The sequence below is a fragment of the Camelus dromedarius genome, chromosome 1 (genome assembly GCF_036321535.1).
Source record: "Camelus dromedarius isolate mCamDro1 chromosome 1, mCamDro1.pat, whole genome shotgun sequence".
Classification (NCBI taxonomy): Eukaryota; Metazoa; Chordata; class Mammalia; order Artiodactyla; family Camelidae; genus Camelus; species Camelus dromedarius.
Window position 1 is genome coordinate 53,824,886 of NC_087436.1, and position 25,078 is coordinate 53,849,963.

The window sequence follows — 25,078 nt, forward strand, 5'->3', positions numbered from 1 at the left end:
TTTTTTTTAAGGAAAAGAAATTCAACACAATCCCAGTAATTTCTCTTGGTTCAATTACATTAAAAGTAGAGACTTAGTCAAATGTTGAGAGCAGCAAACACCCCAAAACAAACAGCCCACTTTAGAGTTTCAGTGGTAGTTACAATGATTTGGATTTAGCAAACCCCGGTTACTTAAACTTCGCAAAGGAAGTGTGCTTTTCCATCACTAGCTTTTAAGCATTTCTTCTGACTTTACCAGTATCTACCCCCCTCAGGATAACATTTAGAATAAGTGTTTCAACATACAGAACAAATACCTTGTAAATAAACATCAATTTCACACAACTCCCCCCAAATCAATAAATCTGTGTTGGGCATTTGAAAAACCCTACACTTTTAAAAGAAGGTGTTAAAGCTTTAAGTAACTGAAAAACAAAACCCCAAAACCTAGGCTCTTAGCTTTAAATGTTTTTTAACATGACCTTTACTTGGGCAGAAAAATGTAGCTGGCAACTTTCTGAATACCTGTTTCATTGTTGGTACCCTGTGAATTCAAGGATGTGCAGAAACTGCCCACATGACAACTCATGTGAGAAATACTACTTAGGTTTGTTTTTTTTTTAAACGTCATCACTGGAATCTTAAAGTAGTGTATTTTGGTACCAGTTCTTTTTAGCTTTGTTGGTTTTTGAAAGAATAAGTTGAATGGAGTGGCTAGATGATATTATTATATGTGGCACTTTAACTCTTTTCCCTGGTCTGCAAGATTTAATACCTAATATTCCTACTGTCTGCTTTAAGAGTTTTAAAGTTGCTGTCTAGTCAGGGTCTGAAATAATTGTGTAAATTTTGAAAATAATGTTTTATTCATTTTTTAAAAGATATAGAATCAATATTTTAGAAATGAAAGAATTGGTGTCACTAAAAAGAGGATTGGAATAGCTTTTATATTTTGTAAAATACATATATTCCATTTAAAACTGATATATATCCTTGGATTTTTAAAGTATATATAATCAGGGAGGAGGGTATAACTCAAGTGGTAGACAGCATGATCACCATACACGAGGTCCTGGGTTCCATCCCCAGTACCGCCTCTAAAAATAAATAAATAAACCTAATTACAGCCCCCCACCAAAATAAATACATAAATAAATTTAAAAAATTAAAAAAATATATGATCAGTACATAGCCTTTCAGTTGTGGAGGTGAGCATTTGAGCCAGCGATACAGATCATTCAGGCTTTCCCCCGGATGTCTTTCCAGTTGACAAAAAAGTAGGATTTAAATTAAATATTGTATCTAAACAGGAAAAAACGCCATTCTTGTTTTTCGTTTGCTTGTTTGTTTTTGGTTGGTTGGTTTGTTTTTGGTTTTTAGATGAAAACTAGAAAATAAACTCTTTGAACTACAAAATTACTGTATCTTAGCTGGAGGCCCCAACAAGTCATTAATTGTTGCTAAGAACCTTTTAAAATGCAGTTTTAAAATTTTAAGCGTCCTTTCTGTTGAATCCCGCCCCACCCCCTTTTTTCCTGTGAAGTTAATTCCAGAGTTGAGAACACAGGTTTTTTTTTTTTTTTTTTTTTTTTTTTGCTTTTGCTTTTGAGGTAACAAAATCTGTTGCTCACTCTTTGAGAAGGTTAACCTGCTGATGAAAGCACAGAAGGTTGGAATTATTTGGAACAGGAATGGCCGCGCACACATTTGAGTGTTCTTTGGAGAGTCTTTTGTCTTTTTAGTGCTCAGGTATTGGAACTATCCTCTAATTGGTCTTTTGCCGTCTTGATAAAATCTCGACTTCCATGTTGCGACCTTAAAAATCTTTTAGGCCTCTAGTTTTTACCACCTTTTCTCCCCCTTTTTCCCCTCTTCATAGTGAAATCCTCCCCCCTCCCCCATGGAAACTTCTCTGCAAAACCCCCAATTGGTAAAGTTGGGACAGCCGGTGCTCTTAGCGCGGAGCGTCTCCGTGGGCGGGAGGTTCTGCGCTCGGTGCGCGGGCGGAGCGTGCGGAGCGGGAAGAGCGTGCGGGGCGGGCGGGGCGTGCGGAGCCGACCACTAGAGGCTTTGAGGATTTGACGTGGTGCTGAGCGCGGTGGAGAAGGTATCTATCTGTTTACCGCTTAAACGTTGATCCAGGCTGAAGCCGGCATTTGGTCTCTGCTGTCTGTAGGCTGTGTACTTGCTGAATTGCCCAGGTTTCCAAGACCCAGTGCTTTGACTCCGTTTGGTTCTACTAAACAGTTTTGGCTCAGTCATTTTGATTAACATCAGCCTGACTTTATGTTAAGTGAGTATTCAGATTATTTGTTACGCATTACTCTTGCGCTTTGGAATGAGCAGACTCAAAAACTCCTGCTTCATATCGATTCCATATGTGGCTTTTAAGTTACCAGAGAAGCAAAGGCCTCCAGTTAAATTGCACGTAAGGTTTTGTATTGAACAGATTAAGCTCGATGGCATAGGTATTATTTGAAGTTCTTTGTCATTTCTAATATTGTTCATGTTTCATTTAAGCTATTAGGTGTTTGGTGATTCCGTGTGATGAACTTAACCTATGATTTCGCTTGTGACCTATTTGGGGTTTTTTGGGGTTTTTTTGTTGTTTGTTTTTGTTTTTTTATTACTCAACGCAGATACCCATGGATTTTGTTATTTGTTTTGCACTGATGTGCTCCAAATAGTACGAGGTGATACATATTTTTTAAAAGGTACATTTATTCTTTTTCTCTCCTCCCTCCCCAGCCCCCCTCCCCCATCCAAGCTAGGCAGAGAATATTGCAGTATTTAAGATAGTCATTAAAAGTGAGACTTATTGGGTTCAAATACTGGCTTTGGTACTTTCAAGCTGTGTGACTGTGAAGAGTTATGTCATCACTCTGAACTGTTTCTTTTGGGCAGAAAGTGGTAACGGTAGTGCCCACCCATAAGGATAATTGTAATGATTCAGTGAGATGAAGCATGCGCAAAGCTTGACGAGGGGGTTGGGGGTGGTGAGTGCCCCGTGAATGCTGATATTGGAGTCGGGTGTGGAAGGGATACCTACTCAGGACAGGTGCAGGCTTTTGATTCATTATTACCTGGGAGAGGTGATGTCAGAATCCAGGAATGTCAACTTTTCCTTACTAGGGAATTGCACTCTGTATAATAGCACTTTTCACTCACGCCAAACTTTGCTTCTTTTTGTCCTTCACCTACTGGAGGAGTTTGTATCTCCATGCTTTCCTTTGACAGCTGGATCTGAGAGTTTAGTTTTCTCGCTGGGGCAGCTGCTCCGTTCCCCAGTCTCCTGGACCCTGCTTTCTCCTCTCACAGCTGCAGCTGTTCTCCATGTCCATTCCTGCCACGACCTGATCAGCCCTCTGTGGCTTTATCACAAATGCCAGCATTTCTCATGTATTGCCTATAGGGTCATTTTGAGGCCACATACCTACCTGTTTGTTTTTTTAATGGTAGTATATGCAGAACATTATAGTTCCAATAAAATAACATAAAGAAATATGCCTAATAATTAACAAGTATCCAGTAATTATTAATTGAATTAAGTTAGTTGAAACTAAAGTAATTTTCTCAGCTTAGGAACAAGATTAGCATCCATCTGGGCCCTTCTGCAAAAATTTGTTATGCACAAGGAGGTGTGTTTATGAAATGTGGTTTATTATATAATTGATTGTAATTACAAATTTTCTAATTGAATTTATATTTAGAGTCTCACAAGTTTTTGTTAGTGTTATGGGCTGTTGAATTTTAAGGAATCTGGCATTTTAAATTGTTCTTCACTGTATGGGAATGAAACAGAAGTCTGAATCAGTGATGTTATAGTAAAAGAAAGCAATGTCCCTCCCCAAAGTTAGTGCCTTTCAGAGTGTGAGCGTTTATCAGGTGGACTTGTTGCTTTTCATTTTCTGAGCTATGGCAAAGTGGTTTCTCTTCCTTCAGCTGTACAGGTGAAGATCCCTGGAACTAAAGTTTTGCCCAGATTGAGACCAGCCTCTATCCTGTCCACTATAGATACATGTAGATTTTATACGGATAGATGTGTATAGGTATGTGTGTATATGTTTATTTTTTGATTACTTGTGCGTTTCTAAATATAGGTAAGTCTCCAGAAGTGGAGGAGAAGCAGCAGAGGTGGTGTTAGGCCACTGAATTGACGGAGGGATCTTGGGGGCATCCCAGACCGTGCCGCTGAACAGCTACATTATGGGGTGTTTCAAAGTACCTTTCCAGGGAGCGGCATAGTGCTGCTGCTTTTGTAACTCATGGCATGAAGCGTGGAGGGGGCTCATGTGGAGGGGTTGTTGAGACCATGAACCCCATCAGGGCCACCGTCTAAACTGAGGAATGTACACAGTTTGTTTGGAGACAGTTCTCTGTGGGTCTCTTGTGCTTCTCCACGTCTTGCCGGCTGTGCCAAAAATGCTATTCACCTGGACTGTCCCTTAGGGTTGTGTTTGTGGCAGCAACCCTGAAGGGTGAGGTAACATCTCTCCCTGGGACAAAGAGCAATCTAGCTTCTTACTATGAAGCAGCAGGTTCCCGAGGCACAGGCTGCACAGCTGTGACCCCGACGTAAAGCAGCACGTGCACCTCCCTCCGGGGCCCCTCAGAGCCACCTCTGTGGACTTTGGTTAGAGGAGGGCTAACACCCATGCTGCGGATAATGCCAGGAGTCTCGAGTCTTCGGCCAGCTTCCATGAAACAGTACTGAGGTGAATGCGTTACCTTGGAAGGAGGGTAAAAGCAAATCCGGAGCAGACACAGGTGTGCTGTGTACCCGTTGAGTGCGTAGCCAGTTAAATGTATTCAGATGTGTCCTGTTTAGAGCATAATCACCTGGGCCTCACCTACAAAGAGTGTAGTTAGGAAGGCGAGGGTGGGTGGCTCCTCGGAGCTCAGATTTCCGCGACCTGATGGGGGCTTCTCAGGCACTTCATCACAGTGCCACTGGCCAGTGTGACACCAGGGAACCGAGAGAGACCAACGCGTCTTAGCAGGCACTGTTGCGCCCTGAGTGAGGTAAGACATAGAGCTGACACATGAGGGGCTGATTTTGAGTGTCGAGCAACAGGGTCCATGATTATTGGTGGCAGTGGAGGAGAGCACAGAACATTGGGAGCCTCGGCAGCCCCGGAGGGCACAGACAGGGCTGGGTGCAGAGATGGGCAGACATCTGGCCCTGAAGGGAGAGAGATGGGCAAGTCCAGGCCAAGGCAGCGGTGGACCAGAGCTAAGAAGGAGCAGGGACAGTTCGTCTTAGAAGCCGCCTGGCTCTGCTGCACTGGACTAGGGAAGAGACTTTGCTTGCTTTTTGATACTTGTGGAATGAATTGTTTTCAAACAATCAGTTAACCAGCCTACTGGAGAATGACACTGAGATCACCTCTAAGCTGCTATAGGCAATTTAGAGAAGCGTTTATAATTGACAGTTGTGCAGCTGATGAAAGCTAAGTAAGAACATTTGTTCAGAACATTGTTTTGTGAGTGTGTTTTTAAAAATATAGCTGTAAAAATGTATTTACCAGTTATCTGCAATAGATACTTGCTTCTTTCCTCATCAGAGGAATAATATGTCTACATGGTAATCAGGCCAGACATTAAGATTCTAGACGGAGAGAGGGCTCTCAAGGCTCAAATACACAAGATAAGATGTAGAAACCCCACTCCTGTTGTTTTCAGCATGAAATAAATAAATACTGTTTTTCATTCATTTAATGATATGTGAAAATTATTAACTTCCTGCAGCCATCAATTGAGATCTGTGATGACTGCAAGAATCTGGGGATTCACAGGTTATGTTTAAAAGAAAAAAATTCAAGGATCGGGAAGTGGACTTTGATGGGGAAGCATCTGTGGGAGTGACCCCCTACCCCTGAGGGTGCTGCCACCCATAGTGACACAGGTTGTGGACCTCACAGCTCCCTGGGACAGGCGTGCGGCTTGGTCCCCAGAGTTGTGTAGGGTGGCATCTTGTGGGCGTTGGGCAGTCATCCAAAGATTTAAACAAGTGGTGTGTTAAGTGGGTGATCCTTTTAAATTGAATGGTTCAGACTTTTCTGTCAGCGTGAGTAGGCACCACCTGTGCCTTTCACCCCTTGAAGAGGAACGTGATGGTGAGGGTGGGGCTTCTCAGGGGGAACTGAGAGCGCCCTGACAGGGGGGAGGGTCCCCCAGTCCGACAAGGACTGCTTAGTGGCCTGAGCTAAGAAACCTGAGGCCAGAGTCTGCTGTCGTGCTGGCTCCCACTGAGCACAGGGAAACTGAAAGGCCTGCAGGTGCTGAACCTCTGTGTCTCCTTGGGGTCAAGCAAGCCATTTGTTCACGTATGTTAATAAATGAATAAGCTTGCTCGCTCGTGCTGAAAAGAAAGGCCCTCTTTGGTTAGTAGTAATTTTCTGCCGTTACTAGTTGATTCTTGAATCCAGTACGTAATCAAAATGAAGAGGCTGCCAACCACATTCTTTTTAGTTTCTTAATACAGTTTACTTTCTTTTAATCATATGTGACATGTTAGCTAGTTTAAAGGCACAGATGGGTAGAGGTCATTTTTTATATGGAAAATTATTTTATTGCATACCTCTGCAAGTGATTTCAGGAAGTAAAGACTGTGTATTAATATATAAACCTTCTTCACCATTCTGAATGCATTCTAACACAAAACTTTAAATTTTGCAGGGTGGATATTACAAAAGACATGGGAGTAGACCTCTCCCCCACCACATAGAGATACCCCTATGTTGCCTTCTACAACAGGCTTCTGTTCCACCATTGGAGTTTTAAAACATATAACTAAAGGAGAACCTTTATCTTTAGAGCTAGGCAGAGTCACCAGCCCCTAGTATGTCCCTCTTCCCTTCCCAAGTGAGCTGGTAACCTCCAGGAAAGCCTGGAGGACCTATTTCCCACCCCTATCCCCTCTTGCTCTACGGAAGTCCTTGTGTTCTATGTAAGAAGATTTTGAATAGTGGAGGGCAGTAAGGCTTAGCGTCATAAGGTCTGGGTTTGAATCTCACTTCCCTTACCTTCTAACTGTTTTAGCCCAACTCATCTTAAGCTCTTTGAGCTTTAGTTTCCTCATGCATAAAGTGAATATGTTGGGAAACAGTTCTCCATCAGTCTCATGTTTCTGTGCTGCTTGCAAGCTGAGGTACTAACTGCCTTTGTTCTGGACCGTCTTTTCAAGGCTGTTTGTAGAGTGAGAAGTCTTGGAAGCTAGATGCACATGAGAAAAATACTTGGGCTCCCCGAGTTCAAGGGTCCTCTCTTGTGATGCAGTCCACTGGGTGAGCCGTCTTTGCATTGTCCAGGGGGAACTGTTGCTCAGGGAACCGGTGCAGATGCTGATACTGTGGCTGCTGTCTTGCTGTGAGTAATAAACCATCCTTCGTCTCCGACCCAGGAATTGTGCGGGTCCTGCCAGCAGCTGTGAAACCGTGGTTAGCTTGCAGGTAGGTTAAAATCGCGGACCTTGCACAGTGCTGTCAGCAATAACACCTGTTCAGTCTTAATCAGTGTGCTCTCACCTCCTCCTCTCCACCTCCTGACCCTGCCTTGGTTCAGGCATTGCCATTTTTCCCTTGCAGTGTTGTTGTACCCCCACTCCTTCCCCAACACTCTATTCTCTGCGGGGAGGATTTGCTAGTGGTAAATCTGATTGTGCCATACTGCCTGCTTTAAATACTTAAATGGCTTTTAACTGGGACAGGATTAAAGCCGAACTCCACGGTAGAGACCTTGCCTGTTCTCACTTCTCATCCGCATTCTGTTCCCCGGCCACAGGAATAGGCATATGTGATGTCTGTTATATAATATCCAGGATCTCTAAATTCAGGATCCTCTGCTGTGATGCAGTCGGCTGTGTAAGAGGTGTCACTGGGTTCTCTCCCCGTCACCCTGTGGGAATGGGAGTTTGGGAACGAGCCCCAAATTGTGAATTTATTTATCTTTCCTGACTTTAATTTTGCATTTACCCCTGCTTTCAGTGCTGTGTCTGCCATTTCTGTCTACCTTCTCCCGAAGGTATGGTATCTGCCATACAAAGTTGTAAAGCACAGAGGCCGTGAGTGCAAAGCACTTCTCTCAGGGCCTGGTTGGCTGCTGGTTCTAGAATTACAACCTCTGGGAACTCTTTGCTGAATTTCCTCTACCCCGCAACCCCACCCCGCCATTTAGCTCTACCCCATTTAGCTGTTCTGAGCTTCAGCATATATTCCTTTATAGCTCTTTTACAGACATATTTTTAAAAGCATCAAAAATACACCAGAATATACTACAATACTGAAAAGAAGGAGCTTACAGATTTTGCTTCTGGCTGGTTGGTTGGCCTCTATAGAGGGGGCTGTGGAATGTTCTAGCAACAGAGTGCCAGCCTGTCTCTCCCCCCTCCCCTTTTTAACACCCTGTTTTTCACCTCATGGTCTTTGATTCACAGCACACTTTTTTAAATGGTAAGTCAAAGGTGGGTTGAAATGGTTAAAATACAGGCTGGCTATTGTAAGTGTTAGCAGCTGTCAGATCACATGGATCAGGTTCTGTCTAGCTCGGTCCACCCTTGGAACCATTTCCATTGGTGGACAGATAAAGACATCAGGCAGTAAATCTCTGCCTTGTGTAGGAATTATGTTGGTGGATTGCGCCTCCCTGGGGCGCTTGCCACAGTGGTCATCTTGGATGCGGATTCAGTTAGGAGGCCCATTTCCACTGGCCTTTGAGGTCCTTGTGGGCCAGGACCTGAATGGGGTTTCATTCCAGGTCTTGACAGGGCCTGGGTCCTAGAAGGCATTCCAGAAATTGTTCTGAATGCGTGAATGACTCAGAAAATGTGAGAGTGCTTAGTTAACTGTAAGCCATTAGCCCAACGTGAACTAACTTGTTCCCCCTTCTTGGATATGGAAAGATGTGCTGGTGCGGGAGCGGCGGGCTGACAGTGGAGATTGAGGGGGATGGAAAATGCCTATTTTGCTTGGCTTTCTCTCTGCTTGTACTCCTGCCTTTTCTCACCTCTTCCCAGAAAGCTTGGAGAGGCTGGCTGTGGAGCGAGTCCTCAGCAGTGTGTGGTCCTGATTTCTGTGACCCGTCTGAGCTCAAACCTAGAGGGCTTTCCAAAGATTGGCTATCTTTTGTCTCTTCTCCCACCCCCTCCTGATGGGTTTATAATCCTTTTATTCCCTTAATTCTCTCCACCTCCCTTCAGCTCTTCACCATAAAGACTCACCTCTGATGCAGTTTTGCGTATCCAGGAGAATCTCTCTCCTTCCAGAACCACAGACCCCTCCTTTGTGTTCTAGGGCCTTTTTGAGTGAGGTGGGGGTATGTCTGGTAAGATAAGAGAGGGGTGACTATCTACTTTTAAAAATTCAACTTGGGACAAAATGTCTACAGATTTTTTCCCCCTATTTATGGACTTTTGTAACAAACATTTTATAATAGCATACAAATTAAACTATTTAATGAATTATTTTATTTTAAAGAGTACACTTAATAAGGCAAAAAAAAAGTCATATATGTGTGTGTCAGTTGATGATACTTGAATATTTGAAATCTGGATCATGGCACTCTCAGGTAGGGAAACTTTATATACTGTAATCCAGACTTTGGTCCAAGACAGTTTTCCTTTGTTGGCTCATGTAGGGCCCTTGTGACAAATCTTGATAGTCAAGTGCACATTCGCCTGCTTGTGCTTTCAAGGTCACTGAAAATAGAGCTTTGCAAACTAGAGGGTATGATATCAGTTGTAATTTTTGCTGTGATTGATCATTTTTACTTATGTGCGTGGGGATTCTTGGCATGCAGGAGAGGCTGGACACTGTTCTGTTTTCTGCTTGTGATATATTCACGCAAGCCTAATCTTTAGGGGTAGGGGTACAGGGTGCTGTAGCCACTGTAATCATAATGATTCCTTTCCATTTATTTATCAGATTCTCTCAAAGGGTGACCATCAATCCTCTTTAGTTCTGTTCATTGAAGTGATGAAATAAATGGGGACCAGATATTTTTAAAATTCAATTTATTTTTTAAATTGAAGTAGTCTACAATATGTCAGTTTCTGGTGTACAGCATAATGTTTCAGTCATACATATATATATTCCTTTTCATATTCTTTTTCATTATAGGTTACTACAAGATGTTGAATATAGTTCCCTGTGCTACACAGTACAAACGTGTTGTTTATCTATTTTATATATAGTAGCTAGTTTGGGACTAGATATGGTTTTTTACAGATTTTCACTTCTAGAACGGATTTTCAATTTGAATACCATCTCTGAAGATGGAAGGCAGACTTCCTGTATCCCTCAGAACTCTTAACTTCATTTTCAATTGGATTATTGGGTGACATAACTGAAGAGGTCATGACAGACCCTGAGAATATTGAGTTGTTTAGGTGAATCAGTCTTGTTTAGATTGTTGAAAAATTCATTGATTTGTGGGAGAGAGAAAACTGGCAGGGTAGCTTTCAGTGTTTCATTTTAACATTATGTTGCGTGGGGTTTTTGAGGCTGCGTGAACAAGATGGCAAGGCAAGCTTAGGCAGTTTAGGAACTGGGCAATGTAAGGAACTGGCTTTGCTGTCTTACGTTCAGGCCCTTTTTTTCTGGCTGAGCCAGAAGCTTGGCAAGCTTCCTCCCCATCAGTGGGGTCATTGGACGTTGCATCTCCATTTCTTTCACATCTGCTCTTGTTAGTCCACCTGTGCAGTCATTGCCCTAGTCCGAGCCCTCATCCTCCTGACTGCATAGGCCTCCTGCTTCCTTTTTCCTCCCTGTGGTCTACTCTTGACCCTGGGCCAGAGTGGTCCTGTCCTGGGTCTGATCATGACTCTCATGCTTTGAGTGATCTCCCCGGCTTCCCACTGCCTTTGGTCTTGCCTAAAATCCTCCCTATCCTCTTCCTTCTCCAGTGCCCACCTTTCAGCCATATCCCCTCCTTCCTCTCTTCCTCCTCTCCCACTCCAGCTCTGGTCTTACTTTTCTTTCTGGAATTCCTCCCTACTTCACATCCTTGACATGTGCTCTGCTCAGAGCATGTGGGATTCCCCCCAAATCAGGTTAAGCCTTGGAATATTCTGTTATAACACTAGGACTTTTGAGCACCCATCATAATTAGGTTAGATCATCATTACTTATTTGGGTGATTATTTGATTGTATCTTGCACTAGTCAATTTCAAGAGGGTTGGGGCTACCCTTTAATGCCACTTTGATGATAACCTCAGCACCCAGGGTTGCATCGTTCAAGTGCTTAATGGGTCTTGGTCTTCTGCAACAGTTTTAGCTTACGCGTGTAGTCTCAATGTAATGATGAATAGTGTCCCCTTTCACTTTGAAAATTATTCATCTTGGATGACAGCATACACAGTGATTGTACTTAAAGCCCAGGGATGTTAAATCACTCTGGTCGAGGGTTCCACTGCCTGGCTCTCAGAGCAGGAGGCTCCCGCGTAGGGTGGGGGTGGGAGGGAGCTGTTGATAAATTTCGATTCTAGCTGAAGATAATTTATGTTGTTAAAACTCTGGCAGCACATACAGACGTGCATGTTAACATTTTGAAGAGGGGAGAATGTTGCCAGTGCACCTGGGACTTTAGAATATGATAGTGGATGCATCACGACTGTTAATGAAGTGGAGGGTAAAGCATCAGGTCGGTGCTTCCTTCAGTCCAAGGCTTGCAGATTGTCGATGGGAAGGGGTTGAGGATGCTGTTGCATTTTGTTGGGCCAGCAAGCATGGTCCTTGCCTCTCAGTCCAGGGCAAACCCATCACTGGAGGCAGTGTGTTTTGGGGGGAACTGGTAGGAGGCACAGGGATAATATATGCTCCCATTTCCCTGCCCACCTGTGGACTCAGAGGTGATGCGGACAGTGCCAAATGATCGTGTTGCATTAAAAAAAAAAAAATCTAAAAGGCAGCATGAGGGAGGCCCTGGTCTGTAATGGCCCAGGCCCCCAGAGACTCAGTTTCCTTCCCTCTGACTTGGAGCTGCTGCGCGTCTGCCTCAGGGAAAGCTCTGAAGACGAGAGCAAGAACATACTTTGCAAGACGCTTTCAAATTGCAGGGTCCCTTTGGGGGAAAAGGGCTTTCTGTGACTCTAGCCTGAAGATAATTTTTCATCAGATTCCATAGCCTGAGGTCTCAAAAACAACAACAGCTAGGAGCCCCTCTCAGACCAGGCTTCTGGGCAGTAGCCGGGCTGAGTCCTGAAGAGGTGGATTCCTTCACGCTGGCCCGGCACAGAGGCCCAGGCAGGCAGAGGAGCTGAGAACGAAACAGACAACAGAACCACAGATAAGAGCACTGTCTTTGCCCGTGTGCAGGTGTGATCCTTTCATAGACGCAGGCACGGCCAGTCAGAGCCAGGGATGGGGAATGCGGGCTCAGGCCCCAGCCTCCTGGGATGTAACCAGAGTCCAAGATAGGCTCGGTGAAATTAAACACAGCCTGCCTTACTTTCCCGCCATCTGTCAGTTTCACAGTTGTGTGCTGAGGTCTGTGTTTACCTGTCCAGTCAGCTCAGGCCTGAGCATCAGAATGTGGATGTGAGGCCTCGTGAAGATTTTGCCTATCGGATGATTCAGCAAAGCATTTGCAAGGTTCCTCTAATAGTTAAATAGCTACAACAGGCTGGATTTGGATTGGCTGAAAAAGAAGGTGAAATGAGGTAATCAGAATTATGATTTGTGTGTGTGTGTGTGTGTGTGTGTGTGTGTGTGAGAGTTCTGGCATCTTGTGTTCTCTGCCTACCAGGAATACTCCAGCAGAACCGTTGATAATGCCTTTCACGTGCTAAGCCTTCCAGATGGCGGCTTCTCAGCCAGTGAGCAGAAGAGGGCGTGGAACGTTTGAGATTTACGAGCGAGTTAATTCCCTCCCTTGGTATGACCCAGGGAGCTCTTCCTCGTTCGCTCTTTGTACATTGTCCTGAAGCCCTCCGCCCTGCAGGGTCTTTAAAAACCACTACCCCTCATTTTAAAGGGAGGAGTAAGTCTTCACATTCCTGGGAATAACTGACTCTGGATAGAGCACTTAAGAGGCTTTCTCACAGCTCTTTGTAACCTAAGCAGACTCTAAGTTCCTTGAGGACAGGGGCTCTCCCTTCTGCTCAGCAGCGCCATGAGCGGGCGAGCTTGGCACTGGGATCCGTGGGCTCCACCTCAGTGCCTCACTGTCTGGATAGGATCCCTTCCCCTGGCTGAGGGACCCTCCCTGTCACTCTCTCCAGGGATGTTTACTGAGTGTGCAGGCCTGGGACCACAGTACAAGATGGTTTCAGATTGTTCTTGGACTTGGGGAGCTCTCAGTCCAGTGGATGGAAGACATGTAAAGAAATACATCAGGGGAAGCGGTGTGTAAGCCCGCGGAAGGAGTGGTCAGGGAGCGCTTCCCAGGAGGCAGAGTTGCTGTGTGTTTTTAGGGGTATTAGGGATTTACTGAGCAGAACAACACTTGCTGTATTTTTTTTTTCCAACAACAAAACCTCCGCCCCCTTTGCCCAGCTTGCCGGGGTGCAGCCTGGGTAATGCGTGTTACACACTTGCTTTATGCAGCCTGGTGGATGGAGACAGCTGTGGCGCTGTTACGCTGGCATCTTCTTCCTTTGTCTGGATCCCGTTCACTTTGAGGGTACTTGCAGCGTGCCCTTGGGTGCCCCTCTCTGTGAACTCCTAGAGTGGATTGGATACTCAGGGGCTACCACTTGGTTTGTCTCTGTTAGTTTTGTTTCCCACCTAGATTTTAGACTCACTGAGGGCAGGGACCACCCCATCAACATTAAGCCCAAATGCATCAGTGCATACGGAAAGCACCGAGGGAACGCTGGTTGAGTATTTTCCTATGTCATTATCACCTTGCTCTGTAAGTATGAAAAGATAGTTCGGCATTGACTCTTAAGTACAAGCAGTGTCTTTTTTGTTTTTTTGTTTGTTTTTAGGGAAAGCAGAAGTTTGTGATCTGCAGCATGTCACCAGTTGTGTATTGATTTATTCTTTCATTCATTCGTTCACTTACAGGCTCTGCCTTTAGGGGATGGTGCTTACCTTTTCCTGCATTGATGGTTTTTTTTTTTTTTTTTTTGAATGCTGCGTTTTTAATGCACTGGGAATTTTATTCTTCAAACTTGATTGTTTTGATAAATCTATCACTTGGATACTGGTTTAGAGCTAATTCTTTTCTATTAAGTACTTCGTAGAGAGGTTGACCATAAACCATTTGAGAAATCACTACTTTTATTAATGACTTTGAGATTTGACAGCCAGTTAAATTGATAATAATGGAATGTGCTCTGAGTAGAAAACTGTAAGACAGTGTTTGACTCTGCAAACCAAGGCAGAGATGAAGATGGTTCTGACAGAACATAACTTATCAGTAATTTAGGTCAGTGTATCAAGTAATACAAGGCTGGGCAATAGTGATTGTTTCTTTTGCTGTTCTAAATCCTGCTTGTGTGTTAACTCATTTAATCTTCCCAGTGACCCCATGAGGTGTCCGTGCTGTTCTTCACCTTGTTCTGATGAGGACACTGAGGCACAGAAAGTGTGTGCCTTGTCCATGGACATGGTTGTGTGTCCACAGGTAGTCCCTCTGGGATTGAAAATGTTCTGATTACGTATAATCCGGTATGCAACTAGGAAATTGGGAAGTATTCAGAAAAAAGTTAAAATATTCATTATTTTGACAATTGAAGGCAATTATGCTTATTAAATTGTTTCTATTACAGTACATGTGTGTTTATGATGGTTATTTTTTTCTCATATTTTCTAATTCGTGGTGAAATATACACAACTATGATGATTAGTTTTGAACTGATGTAGAGGGCTTCTGAAACAAACAGCTGCTCATTTTGATAAGCAAAGATACTTTCAAAGCATTCCTGTTTTCCCCAGCAAAGTGTTTTCAGTTAAAAATGATAAACTTTGCCTGTGCCAGTGATGCTTGTGAGAATGCCTTTGGAAGAATGTGAATGTAATTTATTATACATAATGTTATTAACGTGGGCTTTCTCTTTGAAGTCTGATTAGAGCAGAATGTGTAAGATACAGGTGAGAAGGGATAAATTGGGAGTTCAGGATTTGCAGATACTAACTACCGTATATAAAATAAATAACGAGTTTCTTCTGGATAGCAATATTAAAGGTATTCAATATCTTGTAGTAACCTATAATGAAAAAGAAGGAATATATGTGTATGTATGTATGATTAAAAAACCGAATGCTGTACACCAGAAATTGACACAACATTGTAAACTGACTATACTTAAATTAAAAAAAAAAGGTACAGCTCAGTTTTGGTATCCTCCTCGCAAGTTGGGTATTTTGTTGTCTCTCGTCTTGTTTTGGATTTTTTCCAAGCTGGGGTTGCAGATCCCTCTGCTTAGAGGGACCAGGCAGATGACGAGCCATTGAGGGTCGGAGGGGAGTGTGGTAAAGGGTCAGCCATGCTTTCGCCCAGCGCAGGGAGAGCTGCTTTCCTCCAGCTGATGCTCGGCCAGAGGATATGAGCCTGTGTTGCCAGATCTAACTGTGTTCCAGGAGCAGCTGGAACTTCACATTTTTAAAATAAGCCATTTCTCAATTTCACCACTGTGGAAGAAAATCTAAATGAAAACAAGCCAATACCAGAGAGCATGGTGGACCCCACATACAGAGGAGCGGAGGGAACTTGGAAGGTGCTCTCTCTCTCTCTAGACCCTCGCTGTGGCATTAAACTCCTGCTTTCACTTGCCTGTTGACGTTTTGGTTGTACAGTACGGAGCTGTGTCCCTGAGAAGTTGTATGTTAAGCTAATTTTGTTTCTTGCCTATATTTTAAAAATGGCCTTACACCTCACCATGGAAGACCAGGGGACTTCTGATGAGTCCTTTGTACCGTCGGTGTATTTCTTTTGTATGTTGTTCTAATGTGTTTAAAATGGGGAACGCTGTGAGCAATTGTACGCTGCTTGAGTTACGGGGTCATTAGCTAGGCACGCTTTGGGTTACTCTGAGATTCTTATGGCTGTGGTGTTTGTTGTAATGATATTGGACCTGTCAGCGGAGCTGCAGATGCTTGGAAGAGAGTTTGGTCCTTAATACTGGTATCTAAATTCTAGGCATGTTGCCTGTAACTTCCAGTTTCAAAAAAAAAAAAAAAACTATGTCAGTCTGTTTCTCTATACCCCAAGCTGTTTCTCCTCCACCCGCCTTATTTTATATTTAATCATTCTCTTTGGCTCACAACAGCAATCCAGTCCAAAGATTTACTTTTTCTATCTTCAACCCCATCATTATTTTTATGTAAATAGTATGTTTTGAGTTACAGCAATTCACGGGGCTCAAGCTTTACTCTGTAGGGAGAAGAGAGATGTCATTTACTATAGAGTTTATGCAGACAAATGTCCTGCTGCGTGCTGTGTTTCCACTGTGATCCAGGGGGTTTGTGTTATACTTAAAGAAAAATGACCATATTTGGCCTGACTCTAAGCCAAGATGACATAGGCCCAAAGTTTTTCTTGGAGGAATTGGGGAGCAAGGGGAATAGAAATGTTTGAAAGAGATAGTCCTTTTTCCTCCTATTTTATTCATTGGGCATTTAATTCACAGATTATTTAATGCGTTACATTTACTCATATAATTCTGATTCCTTTTGTGTTTTCCGACACCCCTTGCCCCCTTTTTCTTCTTTGGAAACAATTTCAAACTTACAGGAAAGTTGCAAGAATACTACAGAAGAACTGCTCTATACCTTTCTTTATCTATGGCCTCCAGGTTTCTCCAGTTTCCCCAGTAATGCCCTTTAGAGCAAAAGGATCCAGTTCAGAACCACACACCACACCCAGCTGTCACGTCTTCCTGGTCTCCCTCAGTCTGAAAGATTTCCTCATTCTTTCTGTGTCTTTCGTGACATTGACATTTTTGAAGATTGCAGGCTAGTTGCCATGTAAAATATCCTTCCTTTTCTAAGAGACTGTTTTCTGTTCTTCCTTCAAAACCCAATTTGTGTTCGCTTCTGTGAGGGGAGGTGGGCTCTTCCCATGAGGAATGGGTAGTCTGTCCTCTAGAGTCCTACAGCACTCCACTGGTGCCTTTATTTGAGCATTTATGATAGTCAGTCATTCATTCATCCAATGAGTACTTTTTGATGTCTGTGTGCCAAGTGGTATACATTTAAGAACAAAAGAGATTGAAACAAAACCCCTGCTTTTTCTGAAGCTTATGTTTTAGTGAGGGTAACAGACAACTAACAAGATACGTAAGTAAACTGGTAACTATTTCAGATACTGGTAAGTCCTAAAGAGGATAAAATCAGGAAAATGTGTATCTGTGTGTGGTGGGGGAAGGGGAGTGGCTCTTGATAGGGTGGCCAGGTAATGCTGGAGCATGACTCCCAGGGAAATGAGGTGCAGGCCATGAGATACCTGCAGGAGAGCAGTCCGGGCAGGGGAGCCTATGGCCACAAAGGCTGTGCCTCTGGCGGGCCAGGTGTGGGAGGAGGCAGCACAGTGATTGGCACCACGGGGAGGGGGACGTGGCAGGAAAGGACAAAGTGGGAGATCATTCAGAGCTGTGGCCATGAAGGGACATGAGAAGCCTTTGGAGAGTTTTGAGCAGAGAAGTGGGCATGATCTGACTTACACTTTGAAAAGGAACCCTCTGTTGTATAGAGACTAGCGTGTGTGTGGGGATAGAAGGGCAGAACCAGGGAGACCAATTAAGGGGCTGAGATAAGCTCTTTGAACAGCTGGGATGGTGGTACTCAAACTTTGGGAAACATGTGCACAGTTTGTGAGCGATGCAAAATTCTGCCCTCAGAAATGAAATTCATTAGGCCTCACCTGTGTTCACAGCCACCTCTGGGCGATGCTCATGTGGATGGTCCTTGAACCACGGATTGATAGAGTAACAAGTGATTTTGGAATGAGTGAATAATTGGTTTATGAAAAATCATTTAGAGATATTTATCGATATGAAGTGTTTCCACTCTAATTTTTAAAATTTTTTATTGAAGTGTCATTGATTTACAGTGTTAGTTTCAGGTGTACAGCAAAGCAATTCAGTTATGCATACATATATATTTTTTTCAGATTCTTTTCCATTATAAGTTATTACAAGAAATTGAATATAGTTCCCTGGCTACATAGTAGGTCCTTGTTGTTTATTTTATATATAGTAGTATGTGTCTGTTAATCCCCAAATCCTAATTTATCCTTTCCCCTTTGGTAATCATAGTTTTTCTGTGTCCATTAGTCTGTTTGGTTTGTAAATATAATTTGTATCATTTGTTTTAGATTTCACATATAAATGATACCATATGGTATTTGTCTTTCTCTGACTGACTTCACCTAGTATGATAATCTCTAGGTCCATCCATTTGCTATGTTGCTGCAAATGGCATTATTTCATTCTTTTTAAAAATTTTTTGGTTGAGGGGGGATAATTAGGTTTACTTATTTATTTTTAGAGGAAGTACTGGGGGTTGAACCCAGGACCTTGTGTATGCTAAGCATGTGCTCTACCACTTGAGCTATAGCCTCTCCCTATTGCGTTCTTTTTTATGGCTGAGTAGTATTCCTGTGTATATATACCACATCTTCATTCAGTCATCTGTTGATGGGCATTTAGGTTGTTTCCATGTGTTGCCTATTATAAATATTGCTGCTATGAACATTGGGGTGCATGTATCTTTTCAAATTAGAGTTTTCTCTGGACATATGCCCAAAAGTGGGATTTCTGGATCATATGGTAAGTCTATTTCCACTCTTATTGATTTATTTCTTATAAACATATTACTCAAAAAATTATATGTGGTAGTATAAATTTCTTCTTATGACTTATGTAGTATGTAAAGATCTAACTAGACAAGACTATTATTTTTTAAAGAGAAGATGTGTATTTTATGAAATAAACATAACACTCTAACATGCTATTTTCCTGCCTCCTAACATGTGGTTTCAGAAGGAATGAATAAATGGTGCTAATAGGATTCATTCACAAAGAAGCTATTAAATGTATTCAAGAGAAAATTGGATTCGGGGAGTAGTAGGTTGGATGAAGCCATTAAAGATGTGAATGAGTATTTGAAGTACAAATGAGTGTTTTAGAGCCGGAATGGGCCAGATATGGCTTGGCATTTTATTGTACCAGAGGTCCAAGGGACCCGTGACAGAGGGAGCAGTGGAACACGGTTCAGTGCAAAGCATTAGGGATTTTTGTTTCCTCTCCTTGGTGAAGTAAATTCAGTCTTGCGTAGGTAATCCTGGGTTGAACGTGAAAACAAGTTGTGCCTTGTTTAACTGTATAATGTTGTGGCCAAGGGCGTGGACTTTGGAGCCGGACTAGCTCCAAATCCTGCTCTGAACTCTCAAGGTGACTCTGGAATTACTCCCATGCTGCCGTTTCCTCTCAGGAGAGTAGTAGCACCTGCCTCACAAGCTCATTGTGAGGGGCGGCAGTTAACGCCCAGCAGGTGCTTAGAACAGGCCTGGCATGTTGCACGTGTTCAACAGTTATTAGTATTTCTCCTCCACCCCCTGCGATTATTGTTATCATTATTAGTACATTTCAGTGCTTTCAAATCATATTTTCCCTTCTGGAATACTACAGATTTTCAATGATTATTTTGGTATGAACGTAGTTATTGTGTCTAAAATTAAGCTCATCCATATCTCTGATATATATGAGGAATTTAAAGTCTTAGTGTAGTGTTTATCCTTTGTATTTATGACTAACACTCTCCTGGAAGTCGGTTGCCATCACTTCTGTAACATTGGGGTTTTTCCCTCTGTAAAAGGGGGATGCTCATACTTGCTTCAGGGACGTGTGTTGAGAATTAATGGATACATTAATGGTTGTGGCTCTACTGTGTGAAGTACTGATGAGCAGTGGTTACTGCTCTTATAATCTAAGTGTCATCATCAAACTGGGTCTCTGAACCAGGGGCACTGGGAGGACTTTTTCTTATGAACTGTGGGGAAACAGTGTTTTGGAACACCTTGGCTGTTTTATTACTTCCCGTGTCTGAAACAACATGAAAATGACTCCCCATATCTAAAATTCTCATACCTCCCCAACACCACTAACAAAACTAAATCAAATAACTTCTTGTAGAACTCTTAGTAATAACATGTTACTTATTAACTGAGTATTAAGTATATTTTCCGCTGGGAGATCACCATCTTTCATTTCTGACTTTCTTTTCTCATCATTATGCAGCAGTTGCAACTGTACTTAGCAATAACATTCTAAAAATTCCCACATCAGGTCTCTGAAGGCTTAGTCTGGTGGAGGCAATTGTAGTAGTGTGGTTTAAAAAAAAAAATAAAGTACATTTCAATTCTGTGTCATCAGAGGCAAGATTGGGAGCTTCGGCACTTCTGGACCTTTGTCCGTAAAACAGGGATAATAATACCTTTGGAATAACATATGTCAAGTACCAGGCACGAATACCAGCCTGTGTGACTGAGTGTGGCTAATGCTTGCAATGATTTTTATTACTTTTCCCAGTGTGATTCAGTTTTCTAATGTAACTGGAACCAATTTCATAGTTTCCATGTAAAGCAAAAGAAAATATCTTTTAGGTCCAAATGTCAATTGGGTTTTTGCCTGGCATGGACTTGCCTCAAACAGCTAATTTCCAAATTTACTCTGGGAGGACCCCCCTTCTATCAGTTGATAATATTATCTGTTGCAAAGGGTATGAATATGGAGTGAATACAGGGTTGCATATTTTATTCAAATAAAATAAGTCGGTGTAGTGCAATTTTACATTTCCTGATTTTTATTAGTGTTGCGAGTCACTAAAGGAGTAGACTAACCAAGGACACAGGTCTGTATCTAAAAAGGACCACAGCCTGAGTGGAGATTGGTTCCTGTGCAGTGTTTCTAAAGGCAATGTTTATTTAACCCCAAAAGTCCTTTGTTCACACAGTTGCAAAGTTAAAATTCAATTCCTTGTAATGTAGTTTTAGCTGCACCCTTGATTAATATGTAAATCTCTGGATATGGCTTTTGAGGAACAAAATAATCTAAACTATAATTTTGAAATGGGACAGAAGATGTCATTACAGGTTTATTCTTAGGAGTCTCATCTTTTGATTTGCCTCTGTAATTAAATACCTACTTGTTGGCCAGGAGGGTGTGCAAGGGAACGGTTTTCCTCCTGCTTTAATCACTGTGGATTTCTTACTTTGAAGTGGCATGTGACCGTCTTCCCTGGCTCTCAGACGCTTTGATGAAACAATAGGAACTTGTTAAGTACATAACCAGACTTTTCACGTGGCTCCCTTACGGGAGCTCTGTTTTAAGCTAAATAGGTTTGATGTCCAGACTGAAAAACGTTTATTCATCAGTTCTGATAAAAGATCAAGTAGTTTAACCTCTCACAACATTAAGAGTGAGGGAACTAAAATGAGTTCCTCTCTCCCTTCCAAAAAAAAAAAAAAAGAAAAGAAATAAAGGGAAAAATGGAGGAAGAGTAAAATGGTGCATATCTGATTCTTCGTTAAAGTATCAGAATTTAGACCCTTTTCCCATCTTTTGTTTCTTATTACAGTTTTTTTCTGTTTTCTTTGTTTTTTTCCTGTTGTTTGGCTTTTTTTAATCTTTTGTCTCCTTCCTCTTTCTTAATCGACCAATTTTATAATTTTGTGACATCCTGTTTATCTTGTTCCTTTCTTCAGACTCCATTTTCCTCAATCCCACCTTTCATTTGGATCGCCTAAAAGATCAGACCACGCTTTTCTTTTTCTCCATTCGGTGCTTCCTCTTGAGGAATCTCGGACATGCTCCAGGCTGCTGAGCCTCAGATTTTAACTCTAGAGCCGGCTGACCTCCTTTCCAAACCTCTCCTACCTGCTATCCTGCTATTCCCACTTGAATTTTATTTTTTGATTTTTTTTTTGGAGGGGGTGGAGTTAATTAGGCTTATTCATTTAAAATTCATGCATGCTGAGCACGCACTCTGCCACTGAGCTATACTCTCCCCGCTACTTGAATGTTTTAGGACCCATCAGTCCTAAACCAACTCAGATACTTTCACACAAGCTAATTCCTCTTGTTTTTCTTTTTCAGAGCGCAATTCTGATGTTTACCCTCATTGGCTTATAACTTGCCAGGGAGCCCTCAGACATTGCTGGTAGGAATGAAAATGGTGCAGCCACTGTGGAAGACACATTGGTGTTTCCTCAAAAAGTTAAAGATAGAGTTGCCATGTGACTCAGCAGCTCTACGCCTAGGTAGAGGCCCTAGAGAACTGAAAACAGGTGTTCATATAAAGGGTGTCCAGGAGTGTTCAATAGTACCTTTATACATAACAGCCAAAAAAAAAAAATGGAAACAATTCAAATATCCATCAGCTGATGAATGGATGAATAAAGCACACTCGATGGAACATGATTTGGCTGTCTAGAGGAATGAAGTACTGATACATGTACAACATGGAGGGACCTTGAAAACGTCATGCAAAGGGAAGGATGCAAGACACACAAGGCCACATACTGTGTGATTCCATTTATATGAAGTGTCCAGAGTAGACTAATCCACAGCGATAGAAAGGAGATTAGTGGTTGCCAAGGCTGGGGAGAGAAGGGAACAGGATTTCCTTTCCAGGTATGAAAGTGTTCTAGAATTAGATAGTAGTGATCATTACACTATATATATATTTAACACATTTTAAATTTTATTATTAAAAGTTTAAATTTTTAGGGGGGAGGTAATATTTATTTATTTATTTAACTTACTATCATTATTATCTTTTTATTTAACAGAGGTACTGGGGATTGAACCCAGGACCTTGTGTGTGGTAAGCATGCGCTCTACCATTGAGCTGTACCCTCCCCTGACACTGTATTTTGAAGATACTAAAAATCAGTGAATTACATACTTTAAAGTGTTTTAAAATGGTGACAATCTTAGTTCCCTGGGGCTGCTGTAACAAAGTACCACAACCTGGGTGATGTTAAAAGCAGGAATTTGTTGTCGCAAAGCTCTGGAGTCCACAAGTCTGAGATCAGGGTTTTGGCAGGGTTGGTTTCTGCCCCAGGCCTCTCCCCGGCTCCTGGGATTTGCTGGCCATCCTCTGCATTCCTTGGCTTGTAGACCCATCACCCCAATCTCTGCCTTCGTCTTCATATGCCGTATCCCTGTGTGCTTGTCTGTGTCCAAATTTTCCCTGCTTATAAAGACACAGTCCTGTTGGATTAGGACTTAACCTAGTTGCCTCATCTTAACTAACTACATCCCATCCCCCATGACTCTATTTCCAAATAAGGTCACACTGTGAGGGACTGGTTTTGACGTCATATGAATTTTGGGGAGACATAATTCAATCATAAAAGTGACTTTTATGTGAATTTTGCCTCAATTAGGAAAAAAATCCAAAAAACAAACAACCGTCCAGGAACTTCTGACTGCTGTCACATAAGAGACCAGAGCCCTGAATGTGGTCTGGCCCCCGTTACCTGGTCAGCCTTGTGCTCTTCTCTCCCTGTGCTCTGCCCAGCCGGCCTCTTCCGGCACCAGCCATGCTCCCTCTGACCGCAGGGCCTGTGCCTACAACCTACTCTTATGCCTTTTTGACCATCCCCTCCCCTTCCTTTTGTTGCAAGCCTTTTCACCCCTTGGCTCTCAGCCCCAGCCTTACTCTCACGTAGAGCACTTGTCTGGCCAGCGTACGGCAGGCTGCTTTATATATACACCACCTCTGATTGGGTTGTTTCCCTGGGTAGCGGAGCACTCCACAACTTCCTGGTGTTAAACAACCATCCTGTTATGCTCTGGGATTCCATCGGTCAGGAACTCAGACACGCTGAAGATGGCTTGTCTCTCCTCTGTGATGTCTGGAGCCTCAGCTGGGAAGATTTGAACAGCTGGGGGCTGGAATCATCTGGGAGCATCTCCACTCATGTGTCTGGGGCCTGGATAGGGGTGGCTCAAAGGCGAGGCTCAGCTGGGACTGTTGACCAGAGCTCCTACTCAGAGTTCCCTCGTGTGGCTTAGACTTCCCCACAGCCAGGGTGTCCTGGGGATGGCCAGACTTCTTAGCACGCCAGTGCACGGCACCGAGATGGAGTATTCCAGCAAATAAAAAGAAGCAGAAGGCAACATGGCTTTTGTGACTTAGCTTTTGGAAGTGACATAGCATCATTTCCACCCTACGCTAACTATCAAAGCTATCATAGCCTACCCAGATTCACAAGGAGGGGACCTAGACCTCACTTCCTAATGGGAGAAGTATCAGAATTTGGAGCCATGTTTAAAGACTGCCACAGTACTTGCCAATCTCTGTTCCTTCTCAGTGCTCCTTTGTAAATCACTCACTCCTTTGTGTCCTTACTTGATTAATTTCTGCCTTTTCAACCAGGCAGTATACTTTGCTCACCATGATATTTCCAGTATCCAGCACAGCGGATGGCACATAAGTGGTGCTTGATAAGACTATGAAATGAAAGTTGACTGTGAAGAATTAGACAAGGTAGAGAGCAAGGCAAGACATTGGCCTCTGTCGTAAACATCACAAGCACGTGCCGCTGAACCGAGCACGATCACCAGTAAGTACGCCCAATGGCCTGTAGCTTTATCGTTCCATCCTTATGATCTTAGTTGTTCAGCAGTAAGTCTGTGGCTGCCTTGTGCCTCTCGATATTACATGTGATGTCTGAGACCCGCTACCCAAGAGAAAGTCATATTGACGCCCGCAATAAAACAACAACAGAAGTATAAGCAAAGCCAAATGTTTGCCGAGTGAATCCCCCAAAAGAAAATAAACAGAATGAAAAATTTAAGGTGTAAATAGGCTAATACTAATAGGGTTTGTGTGTGTGTCCATGGGTTTCTGTGCTCGCTAGGTGAAGAAGGGAATGTAGTGAAGGAAACAGTTTATTTTTTCATTTCTAACAGACTGACTGTCAGAGCTGTACGGGGCCTACTATGTTCATTTAACATTCTCTGCAGAATTTAGAAGTAGATTCTCCCTTCCATCTCTTTGGCTTCTCATTTCTTTTAGAAATTTCAAGTCTGAGACAGATGCACTTACAACTTTGCCGGGCACACGGTTCACTTGTTCCCCCACAGCTGCTTGCATCTGTGCTGCAGACTTGGTAGGTGAGTGCCAGTTTCCCTCCCTTGCCTGTA

The 25,078-nt window shown here is 42.8% G+C and overlaps 1 protein-coding gene across 3 annotated transcripts in view; it reads left to right on the top strand.

The window, feature by feature from the left end:
• Nucleotides 1-25,078, top strand: part of TSPAN5 (tetraspanin 5) — a 153,386-nt gene that overhangs the window by 13,721 nt on the left and 114,587 nt on the right. The window contains exon 1 of one of the 3 annotated variants that reach the window (XM_064484696.1): nt 2,028-2,088. The exons of the other annotated variants lie outside the window; for them this stretch is intronic. The gene's annotated coding sequence lies outside the window, so the exon portion shown is untranslated. Of the gene's footprint in view, nt 1-2,027; nt 2,089-25,078 lie in introns of those variants that run through there. 3 annotated transcript variants of the gene reach the window in all.